This window comes from Neolamprologus multifasciatus, chromosome 13 (assembly GCF_963576455.1).
Source record: "Neolamprologus multifasciatus chromosome 13, fNeoMul1.2, whole genome shotgun sequence".
Lineage (NCBI taxonomy): Eukaryota > Metazoa > Chordata > Actinopteri > Cichliformes > Cichlidae > Neolamprologus > Neolamprologus multifasciatus.
Genome location: NC_140451.1, coordinates 6,256,891 through 6,282,905, shown reverse-complemented (window position 1 = coordinate 6,282,905; position 26,015 = coordinate 6,256,891). Strand labels below are relative to the sequence as shown.

The following is a 26,015-nucleotide window of genomic DNA, read 5'->3' as shown; positions in this document are numbered from 1 at the left end:
ACCTGGGGACCACAACAAAAAGGGGATTTTTTTGGTAATATCATTTAATTAGAGTGACATTGTAATAGGTTTCTATTCTATACAAGTGGTCATCAGAAAGTTCAGGGAATGGGCCTTTAAAAATCCAATCCAAAACTCTTTACCCTGAGTGCATCAAAATTTTCCTTCAACTCGATTTTCATTTTAGGGAAGCAGTTGAAGATACTGAGTCAAGTCTGAAGATCTGATTTGGCTAGCAAAGACTGTATAAGTGTTATCCAATGAAAACCTTGTGTGCCTAGGTTTCTAGATCACTTCCAGCGGATCTTAAAAAGATGTTGGGAATGTTTTTACGCTTGTTCAGCTGTTACCTGCCTTATAATTTAAAGCTCTGTGAGCTAACTCAAGTGCAAAAAAGACAACATTTAAAGCGCGGGGAGGTTGAAGCTGCTGGTCAACAGTCTTTGTATTCTTTTTGCTATCACACTGACACTCCTCATACATAGAGATGGAAGCAGGTCCCCAGAATCAGCATACCAGCAATGCATTTCACAACTCAATCTCAGTGATTACTTATTTCCCACCACAATTTTAATACAAAATAACTACTTATTAAAGCTATCAAATAAATACGGTTAGGTTAGGGTTAGGGGTCAAGGTTGAGGTTAGGGTTAAGTAAAGAGGACCATGAAAAATATCTTTATATTTGTTTGTATATTTTTACTTGTGTGTGTGTGTGTGTGTGTGTGTGTGTGTGTGTGTGTGTGTGTGTGTGTGTGTGTTTTTATATTGAACTACTTCTACTACTATGAAGTCACCCAGTGGAACTGAATTGTGGATTATGACGCTTCAGTGTTGTGGGCACCACTATGTTGGTTCTTTCAAGCCAGAAAATGTTTGATTGCTAAGTTAGCTAAGACTAAGACCTCAGCCAAGGCTACCTTAGTTGGCCAATCAGAAGTCTAGAAGCCTGAGATGGAAAGACTAAACAAAGATGGCGCATAGAAGCAGTCTTTCTAAATGGAGGGACAGTAACTGTAACAGTAACAGCAACAGTATATTGTCTATATCCGCCATTGTAGAAATGCATCTCATACAAACAGTAACATGGTGTAACATTTCGAAAATTGAAAACCCTGGCAGGAGTTTCTAAAAACCTCTGTTTTCAGTGATCCAAAACGCCATGTACGTGTGGACGTAGCCTGAGCCGTACCAGCATCCAGAGAATAATAGAAATAGTAAAATAATATTATCTTACCTGAGACACACAGCTAGACGCTGTTCTAACTCTCTGAAACCCTCTACCACCTCAGATCTGACAACAAGAGTTCAAACTGCCCCTCTAACATCCTGAAATATGTATGAAAGCAGTGACAATACAACCTCAACTCATGGATCAAACCATGCAATTCTCACTGCTTCTGACTTCTCATGAGAATTGGATGGACCCAGAATCTTAGTTTCTCACTTTTCTTATTTAGCAACATCAGGCTTAATGTCAACTTCATGTTTTTTTCCAAAGTGTCTTTTTTCAAGACAAATTTTTGTGTTCATTGCCTGTATACGTAACACAGCAAGCTCGGATATGACAGGAACAACTTGAATTTTGTGGCATTTTTTCACAAAGCGTTCAGTGTGTAACGACCGTAATACTTTAGCCCAACATTCCTATGAACCACTGCTCTCCTCAACAGGCGCCACTCTAACCATTAGGTTTCTCCAATGCAAAGATAAAAAACTTTCAGATATTTCATACACTGTACACATTCACATCCATACTGATCATATCTCAGCTTTAAATACTCAAGTGCATTTTAATCCTGGAGTGTCACATAATGCTGCTTTGAAACATGCCTGAGAGATAACAGTCTTGTTTTAAAGCCCTTCAAAACTTACATTAACAGTTTAAAAGGTTTAAAATCCCCGAGACCCTGATTGGTATCACTCTGTTTTTTTCATGTTCTTGTGCCGATTTGTTGGGTTTTTCACTTGAGGTGAGCATATTTCTTTATGTAGTAAAAAGGCATCTTGGGGGTATGCAGATTGCAGTAGAATGATTATGACTGACTAATATATGCAGAGTAATAAAACTGAAACTGGTTTGTACTCAGATTTCATGGATTTCAACCATTTCCGTGCACGTATTAATAAATGAGTCCCATTCTTATTTTCCTTCACTGATTGAAAACTTATGGGCAGTTTTAAGTGACAAATGGGAAAAAGTGCATAGCACCCTCAAGTATATAAGTCTGACTTGAAGATTCTACATTTAGAAAGGAAAAAAAAACAGACTGAAAGGAGAGAAAAGCCATTTGAAGGAGAACACCGAGGTAGAAGAACAAGTGGCAACAGCTGATTTCAGTTGCGCATATTAACAGGCGTGTTTATTTCTGTAGGCGCTTCCTTCTTCCTCTCTCATTACATGAATCCTTGTTACAATGAAACGTCAATTTAAAAAAAAAACTGTAACAGGAGAGGAGGGAAAAATTGAAGGATGGTGATCTGCTTGTGAATGCTGGTCTTTGTTTTTGAACCGCTAAAGAAACACACTTGTTCATTGCAGTGTGCAAACACTTACATGCATGTCAGCGTCAGTGTTGTGGACAGACACACTGTACTACTTATGCAGAGTATGAAGATTCATACTATTAATATTTGATGAGCAAAGACAAACACCAAAACACACATGCAACACATCTGATGCAGACAAATGCTGATCAAAAGAAGAGATCATACACACACACATGAACCCACACCGGCCCTTCTCACACCCTGTGGGGGGCTGAAGGCCTTAACCTTGAAACTCTAACTCCGCGTCAAGCAAAATGCTTCCACATTTTCCAAAAAATGCACAAAGAAGAAGCTGTGTATGTTTTCATAGCAGGCCTAACAGGACTGAGAGGGCTCTGACCTCAGAGTCTGTCTTTATCTGACTTAATCTTTAACACACCTTCTGGCAGTGCAATACCCTGAGGTTGGTATATTTTCGTGACCAAGGACATACATGAGCTAACCTCCACTAAGGCTGCACTTTGTTTTGGCCATTTGGTAACAGTTGCCTGTTAAAACATCTGAGATGCTCCGAACGACATTAGTACTCATTTCAAGTTGTTTTCTGGCTGTCTACTGATTATAAGTGGTGTTTCCTCTCTATTTATAGCTCTGTTTCGGTACCAACCAGCTGAAATAATATATATGTATATATATATATATATATATATATATATATATATATATATGTATATATATATATATTTAAATTTATTAACGCTTTTCACATTGAAGGTCATTGTACCAGGACCCAGCCACATCCATTATGAATAAAAGAACCAGAAGCAATTTTTGAACCCTGCCATTTCTGGTGCATTTAGTAACAAGGCTATTTGATACAATAATGACTTAAACAAATGCAGCATTGCTGCAATAGTTTCCTTTTCAACAAATTTGTTGGAGGTATAGTTAAGAGGTTTTAGAAAAGGTTTAATAACATCAGGTTTAATGACTCATTGTTATATGGATTTCATGTACTTTTCATTTATTCCAGACACCAATTCATTTTTGGCTCAATGTAGGCCACAAATCCAGAAACAAGAAGTTTCCTCTTTTGAACATTCTGGTCTAGGTGGAGTTTGCATGTTCTCTTTGTGCCTGCATGTGTTCTCTCCAGGTACTCAAGTCCTAAGACATGCACGTTAGGTTAACTGGTGATTCTAAATTGACTATGTGTGATGGTCTGAAACTCTATGACCTATACCATAAAGGGGTTTGTAGAAGATACTCAATGGTGATCCAACTCCTGGGTCAACTGACTCCAGGTTTCTAGCTCCAAGTTATCAAGTTGTCCACCAGTGCTGTAGCAACCACAGCAAGAGTTGCAATAGACATAGATTTCTACTCTCACAGCGTACTCACAGCGCTCTATAAAACATGCCTCATTCACCCATTCTCACAAGCACTTTATCTACACTTAGTGCTTTCTAACAACATTCATACACATTCATACTCCGATGGATGCATCGGAGAGCAAGTTGGGCTTAGTATCTTGCCCAAGGATACTTGACATGCAGACTGGAGGAGCCAGGGATCGAACCACCGACCTTCTGATCAGTAGGTGACCTGCTCTACCGCCTGAGCTACAGCCACCTGTTGCAGTTGCTTATTGAAGATGTAAATGAAAACATGCTTGGAGAAGACTATTTACATGATCTACCTTTACCACAGCCTAACACAACAAGCCTTAGAGACTATGTATGCGAAGCACTACAAATTAGGACTTGGTCAGAAATGAGATGGTCGGAGCTGCAGAACTTATGGGCACGGAAAACGTATTTTCAAGATGTCACACATGATCTTTACTTAACAGTCAGAGATGAGCTCGGCCTATTCACAAAGTGCCTATGCCCAGAGTCTGTATCCCAAGCCATGTGAATCAGGTCCACCCATGTCCACAACCCAACAGCAGGTGTCGACATAGTCTGGCAATGATTAGAAGACACTTGTGGGTAGGGATGGGTATTGTTTAGGTTTTATCCGATACCGGTACCCATCCCTATTTGTGGGTGTCTGGAGATGATTGAACATGTCCTGTTGAGAATGCTAGAAACTTTTCCAAGGACATCCAAGGCTCCCTGTGGGCTGGAAGACCTACTTCTTGCAAATTCAGGTAGCACTAGCATGAGGAGTCAATCCTATTGTAAACAAATGTCCATGGTCTTCAGGAGTGCTGGATCTGGAAGATGGAAAACTATTGCATTTCCTTTCCACCTTTCAGTTTCTTTTTAAATTTTGTATGCAGTCAAGCTTTTGCCTTTGGCACAACAAGTAGCTCCAGCCATTTAAAATGAGAGAAACCTTTAGAGAACAGTAATTAGATGACAATGTCATTAAGGAAAACTGAAGTAGTAGCCATACCATGGCTTACCAGGATAGCACAGCTATCAGATGAATCAAAGACCCCTATTCCTAATTCCTGCATCTGCTAGGAAAGCATCATGGATTTAGAGGCAAACATCTAGATAAGAGTAACGCTTATCTGAAAAAATGTGTGTGGCTAAGCATATATCAGTGTGCCGCTCTGGTGCAGCTCCTTGTACAGTGGACACCTTAGTAATGAGGAGCATGGTGGGGACCAAGAACGCAGTTCATCACCAGAACGTACATCAAAATGCACAAAAAGGCAGAGAGGTTGTAAGCCATGTTGGACAATCATAGCAAATGGCTAATGTTGAAGTCAAGAGTTTTTAACCTATTTGGCATTAGTGGACATCCACCTCCCTTTACTCTGAAAACAGGTTCAAGCATAATAGAGACACGTGGAAGGAAGACTAGAAATTGATGAGAGTTGGAAATCGCTTGGAGGCAGCATAATCCTTATTCTTCTTTTCTTCTGGTTAACCACGTTGCTCTCCAAGGCTGTCAATTCACTGAAGGTTTTTCACAGATAAAGAAGAAAATGAAGACGTAGAGCTCCAACATTCAGAAAAGTGATATCGTCTCACTTAAGGACAGTCAAGTGATCCAGCAAGTGGGGGTGTAGTGCCTGGTGATAATTCTCTTTGGGTGAGAGAGAATGATGGGTGTAGAGACACTGCATGTTTCAGTTTCATACAGACATAAACTTTATGACAGTTGTACCATCTAGCATGAATCTCGTGTGCTGCCTTGTCTGCACATGATTATATTTACCAGCTAAATACAGCATCACAGGGAATCATAGCTGCAAGACTAGTGGTTTAAAGAAACCCCCCCATTTCTGTGCCACTTCTACTGATGCAGCTGCTACTTAATGAAGATTATAGTTTGGAGTCCAGTCTTCACGCTACAGGTATAATTCAACATATATTTTAGCTAAAAAATATAGTCTGTATTTGTCACGTTTAATGCAATGATTCCTATTTTCACCCTCAGTTTGCATCCTTGACGTTGCAAATGTACAATGTAGCCACAGTAATACTAATCCCTCTCTGACAGGGATAAAGATGCCAATTTCCATGTAAAAAGGCCTTCATTACAACATTAGGTCTCTGGTGGTGTGGATGTGAAGTTCCACATGGCTAATAACAGCCCCGAATCTCCTTAGGACCCTGATCTTTTATTCAAGTCAGCCCTTGTGCAGTCCAACAAACTTCATTTATATTGCATGTCCTAGTCAGCAGTATGGAGAGATGAATTAGCATACAGAGTCGCGGACACAGTGATTACAGGCTGACAGGCGACTTACACGCCCCCTGCAAAGAGCTGAACATGTCTTCATTTTATTTTTTTTTTCTCTGTCCTTCTATAGCCCGGAGCAGCTGATACAAGGGTTTCTAATAGAGCAGAACACAGGAGAGACGAGGCGAGGGGCGCTTTAATAATGAATGGATGACATTGGTAATGGGAAAAAGAGAAGCAGAGTATAAGAGAGGTAGAGAAAGCTTTAATTAAAGGAGCTTCGTGGAGTATTTTAACATCAATAAAACAGCGCAGAATTTATGTTAGACATTAGTAGCGTTATCGTGAGCCGACCATCAGCATCAGCGTGGCTGATTGACCTCAACTAGATCCAAATCTGCAGTCCAGTGCAGGCATATATGCAGCACATGCACATGCTATTTGCTACAAATCCACCACCAGTTTTTGTGCCCTTTATGACATTTAAAGATTCTAACAAATATTAGGACTATTATTTGTCAGGTAAACAATATGGCATCTGGATGCCTCGCAGGTGAAGTGCTTCAGGCATGAAGGAGAAAGACCTGTGGCAGGCCCAGGAAGTACTGGAGAGATTATGTTTCTTGTCTGTCTTTTTGTTCCCCAGCATGAGTTGGATTAGGTGGCCTGGTAGAGGCATCTCTGCTGGGTATCTTTGCTTAGATCACTGCCCATATGACCCAAACCTAGTAAGCATCAAAAAAATGCATGGGATGAAATAATGTATACCCTCGAAGGCCACCGAACTATTGCTGTGCTAACATAGAAAGACAGCCAGTCATTCACACATACAGCCTATTTAGACTTAAAATATAGATACATTTTGGTCAAAATTATGATTACTAATACGAGACAAGGGGTTTGATGTTGCAGAACTGCACAACTGTTCATAAACATATAATTCCAGGAGCAACACAGGTCTTCCAACACATAAACTTTACACACAAACCAACCTTGATCTTAACTCATGTCCTGGTGGTAGTGATGACATTACTACCAATGCACCGCTTTGTTTTTTTTGATAGTAAGTGGGCTTCTCTGCCCTGTTTTTAGAGGTAAAAGCTGATGACTTTGTAAGCTGCACTTTTGTGGGTTACAGTCCTCTCTTTTCATCTTACAATCCCACACATACGTCAGTTAGACAAACTAGGTAGCTTAGAACTACACACATAGATAATCTATGCATGTGTGTGCTGAGTTTTCTGTACTTTCCGTCTTCACAGAGCAAGGGAGCACATGAAAGAATGGGACTAAATTAAACTCGTCAAGCTGAATTTATTTAGGATTTTTAAAATGGGACCATTGTAAAGTTATTTTCCTGACACTGTTTAGGGTGCACCTTTTGCCCTGTGGTAGTTGGAATAGGCTCCAGTCCCCTGCAACCGTTATAAGAATAAGCAGGAGAAAATGGATGGATTGATAATGTACCAAAAGACAGAGTAAGCTGGACTGTATTTCTACATGCTCTGTAAGAATTTCCCATGCTATTGCCTCTTTGAAAAGAGGCCTCTGAGGAGTGGCCTAAACATTCTTCACCAGAGTTGCCACAGTTATATCTTTGAGGAAATAACTCTCTCATGCCACCAGGGCTCATTAAAGAAGTAAGAGGGTGTAGCAGTGAGGCCTAGTCTATTTAACTATAGCCAAAGTGTACAGAGTGGCTTCTGCTCTTGCGCTTGTTGAAAATATGATTGCCAGTTTAAGGCACAGTGTTTTTATCCTTTGGCATCAAATGCGACCCTTCTTTCAGATGCTTGTGTCGCAGTGTTACTCTCATTATATCAGATCAGTGACTTGATACATGCAAATACTGGATGCTGAAAGATACATTTTCTATTTTAAACGGCAATATAGTGAAACTATATATAGTGAATAAGGTAAAGACCTTAAATAAACAAACAATGAGATGACCCCCTATGAGCAAGCACTTGGCAGCAGAGGGAAGGAAAAAAACCCTTTTAACAGGAAGAAACTGCAGACAGATCCAGGTTCAGGCTGACTGTGCAAAGTTACATCAGAGTGACGTCTGTTATGCTTCTATTATACTTCTATTATACTTCTAGCATTGACATCTGTAGGATCTCCATGTCCGAATATGATCATTGTGGACGTCTTTTTTTGTCATGTCAAACTTAGACTCAATTTACATGTCATTTATATGATGCTTGTACATGCGTGGCTCTGTAGTCCCATGTTTCCTGAGGGTTGAAGCCATGTTTTCTGTCCTCAGAATGAAAGGATGTGTGAAGGAATTCAGAGAGATCAGCGGACATCTCTAAGATGGTGCAGGCTCTTGAGCTAAAGTAAAAGTGAGCAGCTGCACGGTTGATTTTGAGCAGAAATGTCCCCAACTGCAGCAAAATGTGCACATCGACAAAGACTGTCGAGCAGATCCAGTTCATACATGCACATAACTTTCCGTCGCAACTTCTCTCAGTCCTTCTACTGATCCCAAACACACTCACTTCCTCTCACAACTCTTCACAATAAAACATGATCCCAACCTCACTTAAATAAAAACAAGCTATATATAATGCAAATGCTCTTTAAAACACATTGTATATGTTCACATGTATCATGCTGATAACAACAATGTGGATATCTCTAAATAAAAACATATTACATTTAATAATCATGTGTATTTTCTGCACCTGTCAAAGACGTCCACATAACAACCCAAAAAACCACTCAGTCCAAATTTCAAATGTTGAACTCCATATTTATGTCCAGGTTGGATCATGGTTGAACGTCCAAATTGTGGACCAAGTTCGGATGGCGTACAGATGTCCAGCATTGGTCATGGACCGACGTGCCCAATATAGACATGATCTGCACGTCTATCCGACATACAGTGTTTAGTGGGCCAGTTCGCGGTGATTTTACTGGCTTACTGGTCTGTTACTATATTGATGCCTGAGGAGTGAGAACAACGCGGTTAAGAGTGAGAGAAACACTTCACTGCATTTTTGAAACACAAAGTTAGCATAAATGAAAATCTAAATGAAAACAAAACACAGGAAAGTAAAGCAAAACAAATGTAACATTTTAAGATTTGCATCCTAAAAATTTCACTATGAGATAATTTAATAATTTTTCAGCAAGCCCACAAACGGTTCCTATGTTTCTCCTGTAATGCACACGTTCATTCTCCCTGTAAAAAACACTTTGATCAAAAGTTGTTTTTTTTTTAAATATTTCTTTAATAGAGGTAAACAAAGTTTCTTGTTCTTCTTCATTCCAGTTTATCTGGATGAAAAACACAGAGCAACGGCAAATTAAGAGATTCGGGTGAGAAAGTCAACTGGACTGCATGTGCATGTTAGTGTGAGATTTTGAAAACGGTTTGAATACGTGTGTGTGTGTGTGTGTGGAAAGGGAGTGGGGGGTGGTAATGTATTCAGGACAGGCCTGGCCAACCACTGCTATCAAAGGGACCTGCCTGGCGAACTGTAATAACTGGAAAATTATTTTGATAGCCTGAAACAATCTTGGATATCACAGAACTTTATTAAAATAATATCAAATCAAATTAGCCTGTATCCCCATAATGAATTAAGTAACAGGTTACGCCGATATTAATCTCCTGGCTGGCTCGCAGGCATGACGGCTCCAGCATTTAATCAGTACTGCCTTTCTCTCGCTCTCTCTCTCTCTCTCTCTCTCTCTCCCTGTCCACGGGAGGGTCTTTTAACACACACATCCAGGAGAAATCCTCGACAAGCCGACAGCCCCATAGCTGTGTGGCGGTTAAACTAGGAAGGCTTCAAAAGACATCCACACCCTCTCTCTCTTCCCCTCTGAATACGGAGGGTGATTTTGCCCCATTTCCCCCCCGTTCCCCTCCCTCTGTTCTGTCTGCGTCACTTGCCCCCGGTGAGGTTATTCAAGAGCAGAGGAATTGGTGTCTCTAATGTGTGTGTGTTGAGGGGGTGTTTGGAGGTATTCGGGTGAGGATGCGGGGGTCTCCGGAGAGTTGTGAGTAGCAGCTGACCCACTGGGAGAGAAATAGGAACCTCTCCCCACACCTCCCCTTCCCTTCAACCCTCTCCATCCCCAACGCCACCACACCCCAACTTCATGCCAGATTAGTGTATATTCAAAGTAAGATTGCAAAGGATTTTTTTTTCTTGCTAATACCTTTCACAATACCATCAAAATACACTTTTATGATGTAATACAACGGATTTAAGCACAAAATAGTAAATTGTGTACTTTTTAATAAAGAAACCAGTAAAAATGGAGAAATAAAAAGCTTTTATTGTGAAAAACAAGGACATGGATCCCAATTAAAGTGTCTGTAGGTTACAGAGGAAGTGCCTTCAACCTGCATTCTTTCTAATGGCCAGTAGAGGGCAACTACTTTGGCTTCAAAAATAAATGTACTGATACTGGAGACAGCTCCTTTCATCTCAGTAAACTCTTTCATAAAAGGTTTGTGGTCTTAATCAGTAGTTTTACATCTTATTAAATATTAATTGTGTTTATTCTGTAAATTTTGGTCCCTATAATAGTCAAAAGAGAAGAAAAGGAAAGACTAATAAACCAGAAGCAGATGAGGCAAAAAATTAAGACTAACCAAAGATGATGCGAGTTGTCTCAAATACTTGTTATCTGGGTGTGGTGGAAATAGCAAAAGTCCTTATGTCATACCTCTGAAAAACGAAAGGTTAATTAGTCCGCACTGGTTAGTAGCTGGACAACAATCCAAGTAAAGTGGTTACAGGATATTTGGGGATGTGCTTCAACAAAATGATCTGCACCAGATCCAACTTATGGGGACTCAACGGATCTGCAGCTAATGCTTTGTTGACAGATACCACGGGGCACTGAGATTGGTCTGATGGGGTTGATGCCTCGGCATGTTGAAACCATTCTGAAACACACAAAAGGCCCAACGGCATATTAGGCAGGGATGGTTTCACGGTTTTGGCTCATTACTATGGTAAAGAGTTGGTTTTAGACGCGACTGTAGCTTTAAAATATACATCTACAGTCATTAACTAGTATGATAAGTTTGAAGTACAGGTAAATGAATATAACGAAGTTATAATTATAATTTAAACCAAAACACATAACAGCATACTAAACACAAGAAGCCTGCGTGTGCTGTTAGATGAAGCTGAACAGCTCAGTAATGTCTCTGGTTTATTGGCTCCTGTCTCAGTTATCTCAGCTCAGCTAAATAACACCTCTAAGAATGTTCAGATCAGGGGTGCTATCATATACTGCTATTTAAGATAACTGTGATATATAAAAATAAAAAAATTCATGGATCATGTCAGACACATTCACGTAATAATACTGTAAGTTAGCCAGTGCCAGTACAGTCATGGTCAGACTCCTATAAAGTGTCATGAGTACCACCAAGAATGATAGGAGACTGCTGTATGCTATCAGTGATGCTTCTCCGTTCTTCTCTGCTGCGATCCAATGTAATCTAATGTAACTTGCTCTGTTAAGACCCACCCTGTACCTTGACTTGCAGGCACATCTGCATTTCATAGCTGACCTTTAATCATTAGTTACTATTAATCTGTCTTTTTTGCACAGTGTCTTCTACCCTCACCACCCTAAACCAGTCATGCCACAGATAGCCGTGTCTCTCTGAACATGGATGTGTCAGAAGCTTTTTCCTGTCGAAAGGGTTTTTTTTCCCATTCCCCCTGTCACTGAGTGCTTGCTCATAGGGGGGTTACATGATTGTTGGGGGTCTCTCTCTATTACTGTAGGGTCTTTACTTCACAATATAAAGGACCAAACACTGTTGTCAGGATTTGGTACTGTGTAGCTAAAATAAGTTGAACTGAACCTCATAATTTATTGATGAGAAAAGGCTTGTAACTTAGAAACTATGGTTTTCACACATTTTTTTTTGGGGGGGGAGGGATACATTTTTGTTTTTCACTTGATATTTATTACTAAACATTTAAAAGCACTTTACTAAATAATGAAATAAATGCTACACATGTAGTATATCCACATGAATAAAATCAATATATTCATTGTTAAATAACTGTACCCAGAATTATAATTATAAAATATATTATTAAAATATTAAAATATTAAAATAACAAATATATAGAAATAGCAAAATCCTGCACTTTGAATTTGCTTCCACTGCTCTACAAACTTTTCAGAAGACTGAAATTAGACCACACTACAGACACTGTATTACCTTGATAGGTGTCAGAGTTACGGAAAACTCTTGTCACCACCATATATGGTAAGACCTGTACATGCTTCTGTTAAGTGTCATAAATTAAGATGTAAATCTGTCATTTGGGTTTTCTGAAAGGGGCTGTTCTCCAGCCGCTTCTCTTTTTTTTGTACACTCATGAATAGGCATACGCACTGACACTGAGGTCAGTACACGCTAATTTAGGTTGGCAGCTTGTTCAAAGGCTCCATTTACACATACCATTAACATATGTTTCATACCTTGAGATGTGGCCTCATGTTCTTTACCTGAATTAGAATAAAAACGATTTTTTTTTTCTAAACCATATTTTTCAAATTGACTTTTCATGTGCAGATTTTTTTTTATATATTGAAAATGCCTTGTAATTCCATGTAGTTTGAATGATCAGCTCTATTATGACTGTGACTTTTAGAGCATCGTGCTTAACCCGGCCTTTTGAGTGCTGGAAGAGGTGAAAAAGGAGAGCCACTGTTCTTCTTTCTTTCTTTCTTTCTTTCTTTCTTTCTTTCTTTCTTTCTTTCTTTCTTTCGTCTTCCTATTCCACTCCCCAACCTCCTCAACAGCCCCCCACCCGCCCCTGGCTGATATTGCTGTCGCCTTTCTCTTATCTGTCCCCCGCCTGCCGTCTTTCTTCTGCGTCTACCCCCGCCTCCTTCTTGTTGTGTTGCCCAGCGGACTGCGCCACACAGCCCACCTTAGGGGTTGGAGGGATGGCGGGGACACTAAATCTTTTGATGCAGCCGTTTGTGGCGATAGCATCTGAACTCGCCGCGCCTTTGCCAGGCAGGGCTGACAGATGTAGCAAGACCCTTCTACAGCTCTCGGCTATTGGATATCTATTACTGCTGGCGCTCAGTGTGTATGTGTGTGCTCTCCAAGCAAAGGTAGCACACAAATATCTTTATGAACACATCTGTCACATGCATCAAGCCACACATATCTATGTTTGCGCACAAGCAAGTTCAAGCCCGCACAAACACGCACACACGGTAAAGGAAAACAAAGAAATGTCACTCATATTCTCATATTCATATCATATGAGTCCATCTTTCCTATTAGAGTTCCAGTACTTAGAGAAGCAATTGTGAAATACGAAGCGTTTTATCTCGTGATCCAGGTACAGCCATTCCTTCACGTCAAGGCGTGTACGCCCTTGAACTTCTGCACTTGGCCAACACACATACGCAGGCAGCAACTCCAGCTCGGTGCAGATTCCCTTTTTATGGGCTCAAAGAGTGACACATTTGCTCTGGAAATGGAGCTAAGACAGCAAGCGACAAAAACGTCACAAAGTGATGCATTTCCTAAGTGTCCCTGCGTCCATATGGTGACACGTCTCAATGACAATATGAAGCCTGCTCATATCGAGGATGAAATAACCGGGCTTACGTTCTCGAAAGCATTCTGAAGGAGAATGTCGCAGCAAGGAAGTTGTTTTAAAACACAAAGCAGGTGATTTGGAGCTGATTAGGTGGTTGAAAGTGGATTGGGACTGCTCTCCATCGAAATATGCTTTTGAGTGTTTGTGCACGTGCGCGTGTGACACTGACAAAGCCTATGTTGAAATATGGATGTGTGTGTTTGTGTGTGTGCTGCTTCCTCCACTGAGGGGTTTGAGTGTGTGCCATCTGGCAGCTCAGGAGGATGAAGAGGATGAGGAGGCTAGGGAGAGGGCCCCGTTATGATGACTCCTCCGCCCCCTGTGTCCTCCCCCTCTGTGGCCCCAATAAACACGTGTGTCTCTCATACAGCACCCCCCAACACCCCCATACAGAAAAGAAAGCACACAGATGTATCCGTGAACACATCAACATCCACTGTCTACAGCTGTCCTTCAGAGTCACAGGAGCTCAAGGCTGAACGATACTCCAAAACTTTTTGAGGTTTTGGGTTTCAATTCATTCCATTTCCCAAGTGTTTTAATAGCACAACTGACAGCTTTATTTATCCCATGTGGTGGGATGTACCAAAACTATAATAACACAAATAAATATTAAATACGAAATAAGAAAGGCCTCGACAGGTTTTATATAAACTATAGATGTAGCCACCATGACGTCACAAACTGGATCTGAAGCTTCTGCAGTATCACTTCATAACATTGAAGCTTCTTGTAGAAGGTGTACCTTATAATTAAGTCAAATTATTTCTCAAATAATCCGAAAACAACTATTTAAAAATACTGCCTTAAAAACGCATCAACACCACAGGCATGGTTGAGAGGTCCTCTTAAGTGACAGAAATGAATGGAGGCTGCCTGTGTTTAATTAGCTGTGAAACTCAATCTGCCAACTTTACTACATCCAAGTTGTTATAAAAGATTTTGCCCCACCCTTAAGTGTTATGATGGCGTAAGAAACCATAAAGACCAAAACTGTTTTTCGTACCAGACTGTAAACATGTTATCTGCAGCACGGTTGTGATCTGCAAAAAGCAGGGATGCGATTCTGAGGCCACCATCCCTGTCCAGCCAAAACTTGTCCAGCCAATAACAGTTGGTTCATCTAATGTTCACAATGAATGGGAAACGTGGTTCTTGGGTTGGAAAGTGTCTGAGCGGCAATGGTTTTATGTTCTGACTTGACGATGATCCCCAAAGCACCGTAAATTCAGTAAAAATATACCTGAATATAAAAACACATAATGGAAAACTATCAGTTATGGATTGACCTCCCCAGAGGCCTGACCCTAATGCTATTGAATCAGTGCTGGATCATACTGACAGAGAATGAAACAAAAGGAAACAACATCCAAAGAGCTTTGGAGTGTCCTTCAAGAAGCCTGGAGAACTATTCCTGAGGACTACTTAAACAAAATACAAGCCTAGGAGAGGGATGTGTTGAAGAACAAAGACATTCATACCAAATATTAACCTGCAAGCCTGCTAATTGTATGAACTGTGTTTTTTTCCCTTAAGTACTGTATTTCAAGGTATGTCTGCAAATGCTATAATAAATCGCTTCACCCATTTCCCACTTTTGAAGCAAAATATAAAGAAACAAGGTGTGGCTCAGGACTTTTGCACAGCACTGCATGAAATTTGTTTGGAAATCTTAATTTCTCAAAAAATGACTCACTGGTGACCAAGTGGATGTTAAAAGGAAATTTAGAGGTGGCAAACTAAAAATAAGAAAAAGATGGAAGGAAGCATCAGTATTAATATCTGCATTAGTGTCAAAGTGCTCTTTAGTTACAGGAAAAAAAAGATGTGCCAGGTCCAAATCACCATCTAGCCCACTTCAAGTAGCATCTCCTGCCCCTGTGCTTCACCCAGACGGCATCATGCGAACAATAGGCTAATGAGATTTAAGGATAGGGGCCTGAGCGGCTGCCAAATTACTGCCAACCCAGAGAAAATCTTCCTCCAGTTCTCTCTCTCGCTCCCTCTCTCTCTTCCTCCACTTCTTCTCTTTATATTTTTTTTAACACCCACCCATATTTGTCATTCAAACCAGCTTTAATGGAGAAAGATCTATGCATATGTAAGTGACAGAGCTGGAAGCCCATTACCGGCATTCAGTGGAGCACTGTGGAGAGACCCTCTCCAGGCTTGGATTACTGACCATTAGGGCTTATTTCTGCACCATCTCCAGGCAATTATTCCCCAACATACCCCGCCCCTCTCCCCCCTCATACACACACACACACACATACACACACACGCATATACACACACATCCCACCCCCCAAGCATACAGAGACACACACCTCATGGCCTAATCCACCCCCTCGCCCCTCACCCCGCCACGATTTAACCATTTCACATCTTGAAGAGTCATCTAGGGCAGGCTCTCTCGGTGTAATACCGGTTTGGGTGTTGACTTGTACATGCGTGTTGTTCAAAACCCCTCATCTGCTCCCAGTTTGACGGCCTTGTGGGGGTGTATGGTGGCGGCAGTGATGAAGATATTGATGATGATCATCATTAGGTGGAGTCGAAAGAAAATAGCTCCCAGTGTGTATGCACACACCTGTAATTAAAGTTGTCACCCAGGTTCGGCTTCCTCTCTAATGAAGTCATGAAAATAAAAAAATAAAAAATAATAAAATAAAAATCGGCGCACGGCGAGGAGTCGAGAAGCAGGCGTATTTGCATTTTGACAGTGGCAGCATACAATATGTTTTGGCATGTGTGTGTGACACATGTGGGGGTGGCAAAAAGAGAGGGGAAATTATGCAGTCTTGACTTTTAGTTGAATTATTTGTTTGTCACTGTAAGTTTGGAAGATAGAAAGAAGGCAAAAAAGAAATTAGAAAGAAAGATCAATTGAACTTACTTGAGAGAATGTAGTGAGAGAGATAGTCAGACAGACAAACTGAGACAGAGACAGAAAGAGAGACAGAGAGATGATGATGATGTTGTGTTTTCTTGTGTGTGTGGAACCAGGTGAAGGCTTTGAGCAAGTGCTGAGCTTCGACCTGGTTAGTGTGGAAGCCAAACTAACCTAAAGGCTAGTTAAGATCCACATGACACTGGCCCATATCCAACAGCTGAGATGTAGCTGCTCCTTCCATCTACTCAAACACACACACACACACACACACACACACACACACACACACACACACACACACACACACACACAGGAAAGCAAGAAAAACAATCATGGTTGAGTAACACAATTTGTGCGCGCGTACACACACACACACGCACACACACACACAAATGTGGGTGCATTGTAGTACATGTGCACCTTCAAATAAAAAATAAAGCCAGGACTATGCTTCTACACATTTCCCAAGCAGCTGACTTTTTGTTTGTTTATTGTTAATTTTCTATTAATTTCATAGACTGTATATAAAAGATGAGCAAAGTCACTATGGGGTCAACCATTGGTTTGAAGAATGCCATTTTTAAGCGTTGGGTTTTGCTGTTGACATCTTGGATTTGATGTGAAGCTGCATATTACTATATTCCAACGAGTGCGTAGAGCGGAAGATTGATCTGCCAAAGCCAAGTGGCAATCGTGATGTCAACTTCGAAGCTTCACTATAAGGAGTCCAAAACCAACTAGTGGCATCATAGTGGTCATTACCATGGATTATATACAACTCATGACTAAAGCTAGCCGTAGCTAGCAAGATGTTAGCTAGAACTATCGAGTCAAGACAGATAAAGTGTAAAAAACACATGCAATACTGCTTGCTTAGTTAGCAAGATGCAGCTGTACTTCACAGTGGTAATTTTGGCTACCAAAAAGAGAAACAAAATGTAAGGCCCTTAAGTCTCAAGCAAGTTATTGTGTATTGCCTGTGGCTGGGTTGGTAGAAATTCCTGGTAAGGCAAAGCTGGCTATGTCCTTCTAATACATAAATCATCCTAAAACATCTGACTCAACAGAATCCATTTCATTAATTCTAGTCATTTTAGTTGGTTGACTCAAAGTTTGAGAAAAGTTTGACCGGCGACCCATCCACTGGAGCCTGATGTTGCTCGCGTCACTGCTGCTGATCTTTTCCTTTGTGGATACCCTTTCAGAGTGTCTTTTACAACAATCAAAACTGGAGCACGGCCAAACTTCTCAATCAAAATGATGTTGTAAATAATTATGTAGAATTTTAAGGAGTGAAACTATCTAAATGACCAAGGTATATTAAAATCTACCCCCTGTACAGCTGATATATAGGGTGTAACACCATGTATTCAGATTGTCTTTGGTACAGGTCCCCAGTCTCTAGTACTCATTTGAGGAACTGTAGTTTTTGACATTTTTGGATGACAAGATTTGCCACAAACTTAGATAAATGGCGATTTTTGCCACAGTTGTCAGGACATTTTAGTCTGAACCACAAATGTCAACCTGCTGAGCCAATTAATCAGTTTCATAGCATAGACATCTTTAAAGAATTTCATAGTTCATCAAAGAGCCAAGTAGGCTGATTGAGGGACCAAAAATTCCAGTTGCAATAAAATTACTAAAGATACTATTTCAACTGACAAATGAAAACATAGTAATGTATGTAGAAACGTGTACTAGTACGTAAACACATACACAAACACACACAGAAAAACTCCCATTCATCATACACTGAAGCCTATCTATTGCAGTTCAAGTCTGCATGATGAAGTTGCTATGGTATAAACACATTAAAGATGAGCACCTCAATTATTTAAAAGCACAGCGAGTGCATCATTAAAGACACAGTAATTATCCTCCATCTTAATGAAGTTTTCATTAAGACATCTGCATTATGTGATCTGTCTCCGCAGAGATTTAATATTTCCACTGTAGACAGGTAATGCCTATGCCAGTCATTTATAATAGAAAAGCATTACAAACTCCTTATAAGATGTGCCTTCACTTAGAAGTTGAAAAAAGCGGTGTTTTAAGACCCAGGGTAGATTTTAAGTTCATACTCAAGTTTTTTATTTCTTGGTTGTTTTGTGGACAAATACTATAACAATAATGATGGATTGGATTTATATAGCGCTTTTCAAGGCACCCAAAGCACTTTACAATGCCACTATTCAATCCCTCTCGCATTCACACACTGGTGGAGGCAGCTATGGTTGTAGCCACAGCTGCCCTGGGGCAGACTGACAGAAGCAAGGCTGCCATATCGCGCCATCGGCCCCTCTGGTCATCACCAGTAGGCGGTAGGGTAAAGTGTCTTGCCCAAGGACACAACGACCAGGAACCAGGACCTTCCGGTTACAGATGCACTTCCCAACCCTCTGAGCCACGGTCACCCTATGGACTTACATAACAGGAAAAGGAGAAATTCTTATAACAGAGCTCACAAATTCAGTTCCAGTTTTTATTTTTGATTAGTTATGCCTACTTTTAAGACTCTATGATGAATATAGCTGTGTAGTGGGGAGTGATCACCCCCCTGAAGTCTACAGGGGGATGCTTGTGCGTTGAAACAGCAGGGTTGTAGGGTAGCAGCAACACTGTCATGGCAGAGAGTTTAATCAGGTGATTTAAAGGACTGTTTAGGTGAAATCATGTAATCCATCAAACAACACGATGGTGTTCTTCCTGTTTCTAGGCAGTTTTGAGTCAGGCCTGTAAAACAGACTTGGGGTTCAATATCCCTGATTTGGATTATCCTCCCCTCTTAACACACCTTAGTTCTTTTCTGCAAAAGTTTCAGCTACGTATTCATGTTTCAACCTGATGTTCTTTTGTTGTATATTAGTCTTAAGATTAAATGTTATTGCATTTTCTTACATTTTCTTAAATGCAGAGGTGTTGGCTGAGTTCCCACAGACATTTTGTCAACTCCAATTGTTCTGTCAGCCAAAGCATTCCATCATCAAATTGACCAGGATCCAATTTTTTTTCCTATACTGATGATGATATATGGTTGTAGGTTCTGATCACTGTCATGGTTTTATGCATTTATTGCACCCACATTGGTCTTAATAATTACATGGAAAAGGCAGGTGTTCAGTTTTTTTTTCTAATAAGTGATATGTGCCTTGACATTCTGACATTCGAAGATGAACAAGAAAGTCCCAGTTTATCGCTGAATCATTCTAATTTGGACTTCTTTTGGTGTCACCACACTAAGAGTTTAAAAGTTATAAGGCAGATAAAACATCTACTTGATCACCCAAGGACCCACTTAGGGTTAGGTGTAGGGTTAGAAAAAATGCAAAACCTGACCACCTGAAACTTGATAGAAATTAAAAAGTGAAACATGATTAGCAGGCTTCCATAAGGTCATGGTTTGTTGCTGTTTTTATTTTTATTTTTGCATTGTTGTTGGACAATGACAACTTTTTAAGGAAAAGTTTTTTGCAGTTTACTTTTTCTGACTCAGGAAGCCGCCATCTGGCTTTTAGAGATTCTTTGTTTCACTGTCAGTGTCAATCAGTTTAATGAACATTACTTTGTCAAACCCACAAAATGTAATCACAATGACAGTGGTGGTGGGGGTGGATAGTGGTAAAATAAAGGACAACATAGTGAGTCAGTCTTAGTTATTGATATTGGTATGGTGAGTTATAAAACTCTGAGATGACTCGAAAATGTTTTCATTTTGAATTTGTGACAAATAAGAATATTAGCTAAAAATTGAAAAGTTGAAAAACAAATATTTTAAATAATTTTAAGAACTGTCTGCCAAGTTATTTTTATTACAGGAGTACTCTTAATACTCTTAACAATACTCGTAATACTCTTAAAAGCTTCTCTCAGGAATGTTGGTCTTTCCAGGTTTTATGTACTCTTTTAAATGTTGTATGGTATCGTGGTGAAAGTTTATTGCATTCAGTACACATGGCCTTTTTTGAACTTGTGGTTGTTCTTGCAAAGCATTGTGATGCAGTTAAGATCACGGATTCATTTGTGGGAAAGATAAATTGTCCTTAAGGTTGGAGGTTATTCTTTGCAGTCGTCTTAGTCAAGAGTCAGAAAAAACTTCCAGACTTGGATATTGAGTATGTTTCACTGTAGGTTTGATTTATTGCCTAATTGTCTCCTCCTGTTTGCTTCCTTACATACCCACTGCTCTTAATTGCTGTCAGCAAATTTGCTTGAACAAGCATAAACACGTCATGAATTGATCACATCCATGTGGATATGATACAATTTGAGGAAATATACAATTCAAGAAAGCCACATCTTTTGCATTGTCATGGCCAGCTTTGTTTCCACTTCACTGCTGACCTTAAAACAGTGAAATATATATAAAATATTTCAAGTAACAATTCAAAAACATTTTTGTTGTCAAAGTCTTCAATTCATTCTAAATCTTCAAATTTGATTGTTTCCAGGTCTACATGAAAAATATTGCAGAAATGTGGTCCCTGAAACATAGACTCAGGATATAAGAGTTGGCTTAGGGCAACTAAAACTGTTACATCGGTGTTACGTTGGCCTGGGAGTACAAAAAATTAAACGTCTTCTAGTTTAGGTCTAGAAGATTATTAGTGTCCAAAATCTGGGGTTGAGCAGGTCTTCTGCCTCATCTGACTGTGAAAATAGGCTGTTTTTTCTGAATATGTTGGATTTTGAGCAAGGAAACAAAATTAAAACTCTTGATTAATAGCATACCAATAAAATAGTCTTTTCAGAACTCCTGATTTGCATGTTCACAATTTCTTTTCCATCACACATCTGCATTGTCAGGGAAAACCTGCTTCCTATAAAGAAAGACTGTAAACACTTTTCTGTCTTGCCCCAGTAGTACCAACCAGGCTTTTATATGTAAAATGAAAACACACAAAGTATATTTTAGGTAGCTATCGGTCAGAATGGGCCACCCCTTTTATCTGTGCCCTCAGTGGATCTTCCCCTTTTTGATGTCAAATGAGCCCTGGAATAGCTAATTCTCCCTCTCCTATAAATTTGGCACTAGTGCAAAAGTTGTGCTGCTGTAGTCCTGGGAGCCAAACAATGCTTGGAGGAGAAAAACTAGATGAGAGAAACCCAATGGAAGCCTTTGATCCTTGAAGATATTAGTGAGAACCAAAGAAAAAGGGTGGGGGAAAGGCAGGCATGTTGCATAAAATACAACTTGGAATCAAAATGCAAATCACATTGAAAATGCATGAGTGCTCTTTTTATTTTTTTTATTCAAACTGAGTTTCTCAATCTTCCATTGTAATTAGCAGCACCAGTAGTGCTTGTATTCCCACTAACATCATAAAAAAGCCTTTCTTTCTTTTTCTCGGGGCATAGGTGGGGGTGTCACTTAATATTTAGATCAAGAGAAAAAGAGAAATGAATTTTCAAAGTTTTTGTGTCTCAAAATTAATGATAAAAGGAAAAAAAATATCAAATTAGGGATTATGCAAGGGCACAGAACAGAGCAGAGAAAATAAAAGAAGGGATTATATTGAAGTTTTTTTCTTTAATTTCTTCTTGAAAGGGACATTTTTTTTTCTTTTGTACTTTGTTAATTTTTCTGTCTGTGGTATATTATGGAATTGTTTCCTCAGGGGTGACAGAAAAGTATGTGTGTCTTGCTGGGCTGAGGCTCTCTAATGATGTCTTTGTAGGGACGTTACCGCCGTGTTCAAAGGCAGAACTCCAGCCAGCTGACCCAGCCATTTACAACCTGACAATGAGCAGCTGTAATTGAAAAGTGTTGGAGGTAAGAAACACAGACACACACAATTCCTGAGATTTTATTAACTAGCTAACACTGGTGGCCTGGTCCAGTGCTGTTAAAAGACTAGCATGCTACTCACACACTTTTACCTGTTTAGCATGCTAACAACCTACTAAGATTTCTTCAAGTGATTTCTTCTTTCTCTTGAATGAGTGGCAAAACATTTCTTCTGATGAAAAAGCTATGCCCAGATTCTGGAATTTCCTTACCTGGATGATTAAGCATGCTTCAGGACAAGCTAATAAAGTCTTTCCATTGTTGTAACACACGTTAATACACCCCCTTGTCCATCTAATAGGGGTTTATGCTAATAGGTTAACAAGTGTCATTGTGTTGTGGTAATGTAACATGGCCTAATGCCATATAGCTCCCATAGCATAAGTTTATGCTAACAAGCTAACGAGCTCAATCTGCTGTTGTGATAAAGGCCTAAAGGGGCACATTGTCACCTATTCAAACACTTGTTAAAATGTTAATGAGCCAGTGCCTCAGTACATTACAGGAACATGTGCTAATGCAAATCAAATCAACTGCATCACTGATATTAAAACTAGTGGGTAAAAAGGATTTTTTAAGACCACCAGTTAAAATCAATACTTTTAACTCTGTTTTAATGAATTAAAAAGTAAATACATTTAAAGTGAATTTTGTCAGGATATATTTTAGAATTTCTAGAACTGTTCTTTTAATGTTTGACATAAAGGATACCGATGAAAGCAAACCTCAAAATAAAACATTAAAATTCAGAGATTTCTAATGGAGGTTCAGTTCTGTTTTAATATTACCTATAATTGTAAATTTTATTAAAAAATATTAAAATGTTTGTACATTCTTTTTGTTAAATAATAAAAGAATGTACAAACACACCTATAAAAAGTAAATGAACAATGAAAAGAGAAGATAGAACTCAGGTAGTCAAATATTGCACTAACCTCAGGGCAAAATCAATTCCACTAAAGAAAAAAAAATGGGATTGTCTTCTTTACAGTTTTTAAGATGTCAGTAGTTCATGAGCACAAATAAGTCATTTTCCCCAAATTTAAACTGGACAATAACCTCATCAAACAGCTGATCCAATACAAAACAAAGACATTTATGTCCTGATGTACTGAACTGTATGGCCACTGTACTGCTTTCAAATAACTGAAAGACAAATTTTAACAAAATCTTACAAAACTGTAAGGTTCTCAGTCAGGTTCCCAAGTGTTCTAGTTCCAGCATTATTCATTACATGCATACTGTGTGTAAGACTACTTAAATTAAGCCCCATTTAAGACTATATTTGTTTATATTTTTTTTAAGAACTCAAACAAATATATATGTTGGCAGCAGTCCTATTCAGGGGAAATAATTTGGGTGGTTTACATCATTTGAAAAAATTAGTCTGTTAAGTCCAGAAAATTTGAAAACATTCTTTAAAGTACAGCTGTTTGGAAAACTTGTGACATATCTGAGGTCAGACACATCTTTTCACAAAGCTTCTTTAAGTTGCTGCCTGGCCAAATGAAGAAGGGCTATCACAGCAAACTCCTTGCCCTGGGAATAAATAGATATGTGTTCTTGGCATCACGTCCACCCATCCTTTCATCCTCTCCTTACCCCACTCCTTTTTTTTCTCTGCCCTCCGCCACCCCACACGGTCTGCTATCCAAATAGAGAGATCTGGAGGAGGTGGGGTGGTAAGGTGGCAGGCGCCCCAAATGTAAAGCGTACGCAATCACTCAGATACAAGTGGCACCGCTAAAAATTGCCTTCATATATCAGCTTATGGTTTACGGGCTGTGGCAGAAAGGACGGCAAAAGGTCAGGTGGAAAAACATATAGACGTGTCACAGCCACTGCTCGGGGCGCCGGAGCTCTGGGCTGATGGCTGAGGAGATGGGCTGGCTTGTGAGTTTATGTGGGTGTGCTTGTGTGGGTGTGTGTGTGTGAGAGAGAAAAAGAGAAAGGCAGGGTAGTGTTTGATAGGAGCCAAATCTGTGTGTATATATACAGTGGGGCAAAAAAGTATTTAGTCAGCCACCAATTGTGCAAGTTCCCCCACTTAAAATGATGACAGAGGTCAGTAATTTGCACAAGAGGTACACTTCAACTGTGAGAGACAGAATGTGAAAAAAAAATCCATGAATTCACATGGTAGGATTTGTAACGAATTTATTCGTAAATCAGGGTGGAAAATAAGTATTTGGTCAATAACAAAAATACAACTCAATACTTTGTAACATAACCTTTGTTGGCAATAACAGAGGTCAAACATTTACTATAGGTCTTTACCAGGTTTGCACACACAGTAGCTGGTATTTTGGCCCATTCCTCCATGCAGATCTTCTCAAGAGCAGTGATGTTTTGGGGCTGTCGCCGAGCAACACGGACTTTCAACTCCCGCCACAGATTTTCTATGGGGTTGAGGTCTGGAGACTGGCTAGGCCACTCCAGGACTTTCAAATGCTTCTTACGGAGCCACTCCTTTGTTGCCCGGGCGGTGTGTTTTGGATCATTGTCATGTTGGAAGACCCAGCCTCGTTTCATCTTCAAAGTTCTCACTGATGGAAGGAGGTTTTGGCTCAAAATCTCACGATACTTGGCCCCATTCATTCTGTCCTTAACACGGATCAGTCGTCCTGTCCCCTTGGCAGAAAAACAGCCCCATAGCATGATGTTTCCACCCCCATGCTTCACAGTAGGTATGGTGTTCTTGGATGCAACTCAGTATTCTTCTTCCTCCAAACACGACGAGTTGAGTTTATACCAAAAAGTTCTACTTTGGTTTCATCTGACCACATGACATTCTCCCAATCCTCTGCTGTATCATCCATGTGCTCTCTGGCAAACTTCAGACGGGCCTGGACATGCACTGGCTTCAGCAGCGGAACACGTCTGGCACTGCGGGATTTGATTCCCTGCCGTTGTAGTGTGTTACTGATGGTGACCTTTGTTACTTTGGTCCCAGCTCTCTGCAGGTCATTCACCAGGTCCCCCCGTGTGGTTCTGGGATCTTTGCTCACCGTTCTCATGATCATTTTGACCCCACGGGATGAGATCTTGCGTGGAGCCCCAGATCGAGGGAGATTATCAGTGGTCTTGTATGTCTTCCATTTTCTGATGATTGCTCCCACAGTTGATTTTTTCACACCAAGCTGCTTGCCTATTGTAGATTCACTCTTCCCAGTCTGGTGCAGGTCTACAATTCTTTTCCTGGTGTCCTTCGAAAGCTCTTTGGTCTTGGCCATGGCGGAGTTTGGAGTCTGACTGGTTGAGGCTGTGGACAGGTGTCTTTTATACAGATGATGAGGTCAAACAGGTGCCATTCATACAGGTAACGAGTGGGGGACAGAAAAGCTTCTTACAGAAGACGTTACAGGTCTGTGAGAGCCAGGGATTTTCCTTGTTTGAGGTGACCAAATACTTATTTTCCACCCTGATTTACGAATAAATTCTTTACAAATCCTACCATGTGAATTCATGGATTTTTTTTTCACATTCTGTCTCTCACAGTTGAAGTGTACCTCTGGTGCAAATTACTGACCTCTGTCATCATTTTAAGTGGGGGAACTTGCACAATCGGTGGCTGACTAAATAC

General features: G+C 40.0%; 1 long non-coding RNA gene across 1 annotated transcript; it reads right to left on the bottom strand.

Moving 5' to 3' along the window:
* Positions 1–14,021: 14,021 nt before the first annotated feature.
* Positions 14,022–23,068, bottom strand: LOC146504927 (uncharacterized). The gene is made up of 2 exons (XR_014877754.1): positions 16,928–23,068; positions 14,022–16,885 (listed from the first exon to the last, which is right to left on the bottom strand). It is a non-coding gene; the product is annotated as an uncharacterized LOC146504927 (long non-coding RNA).
* Positions 23,069–26,015: the final 2,947 nt, after the last annotated feature.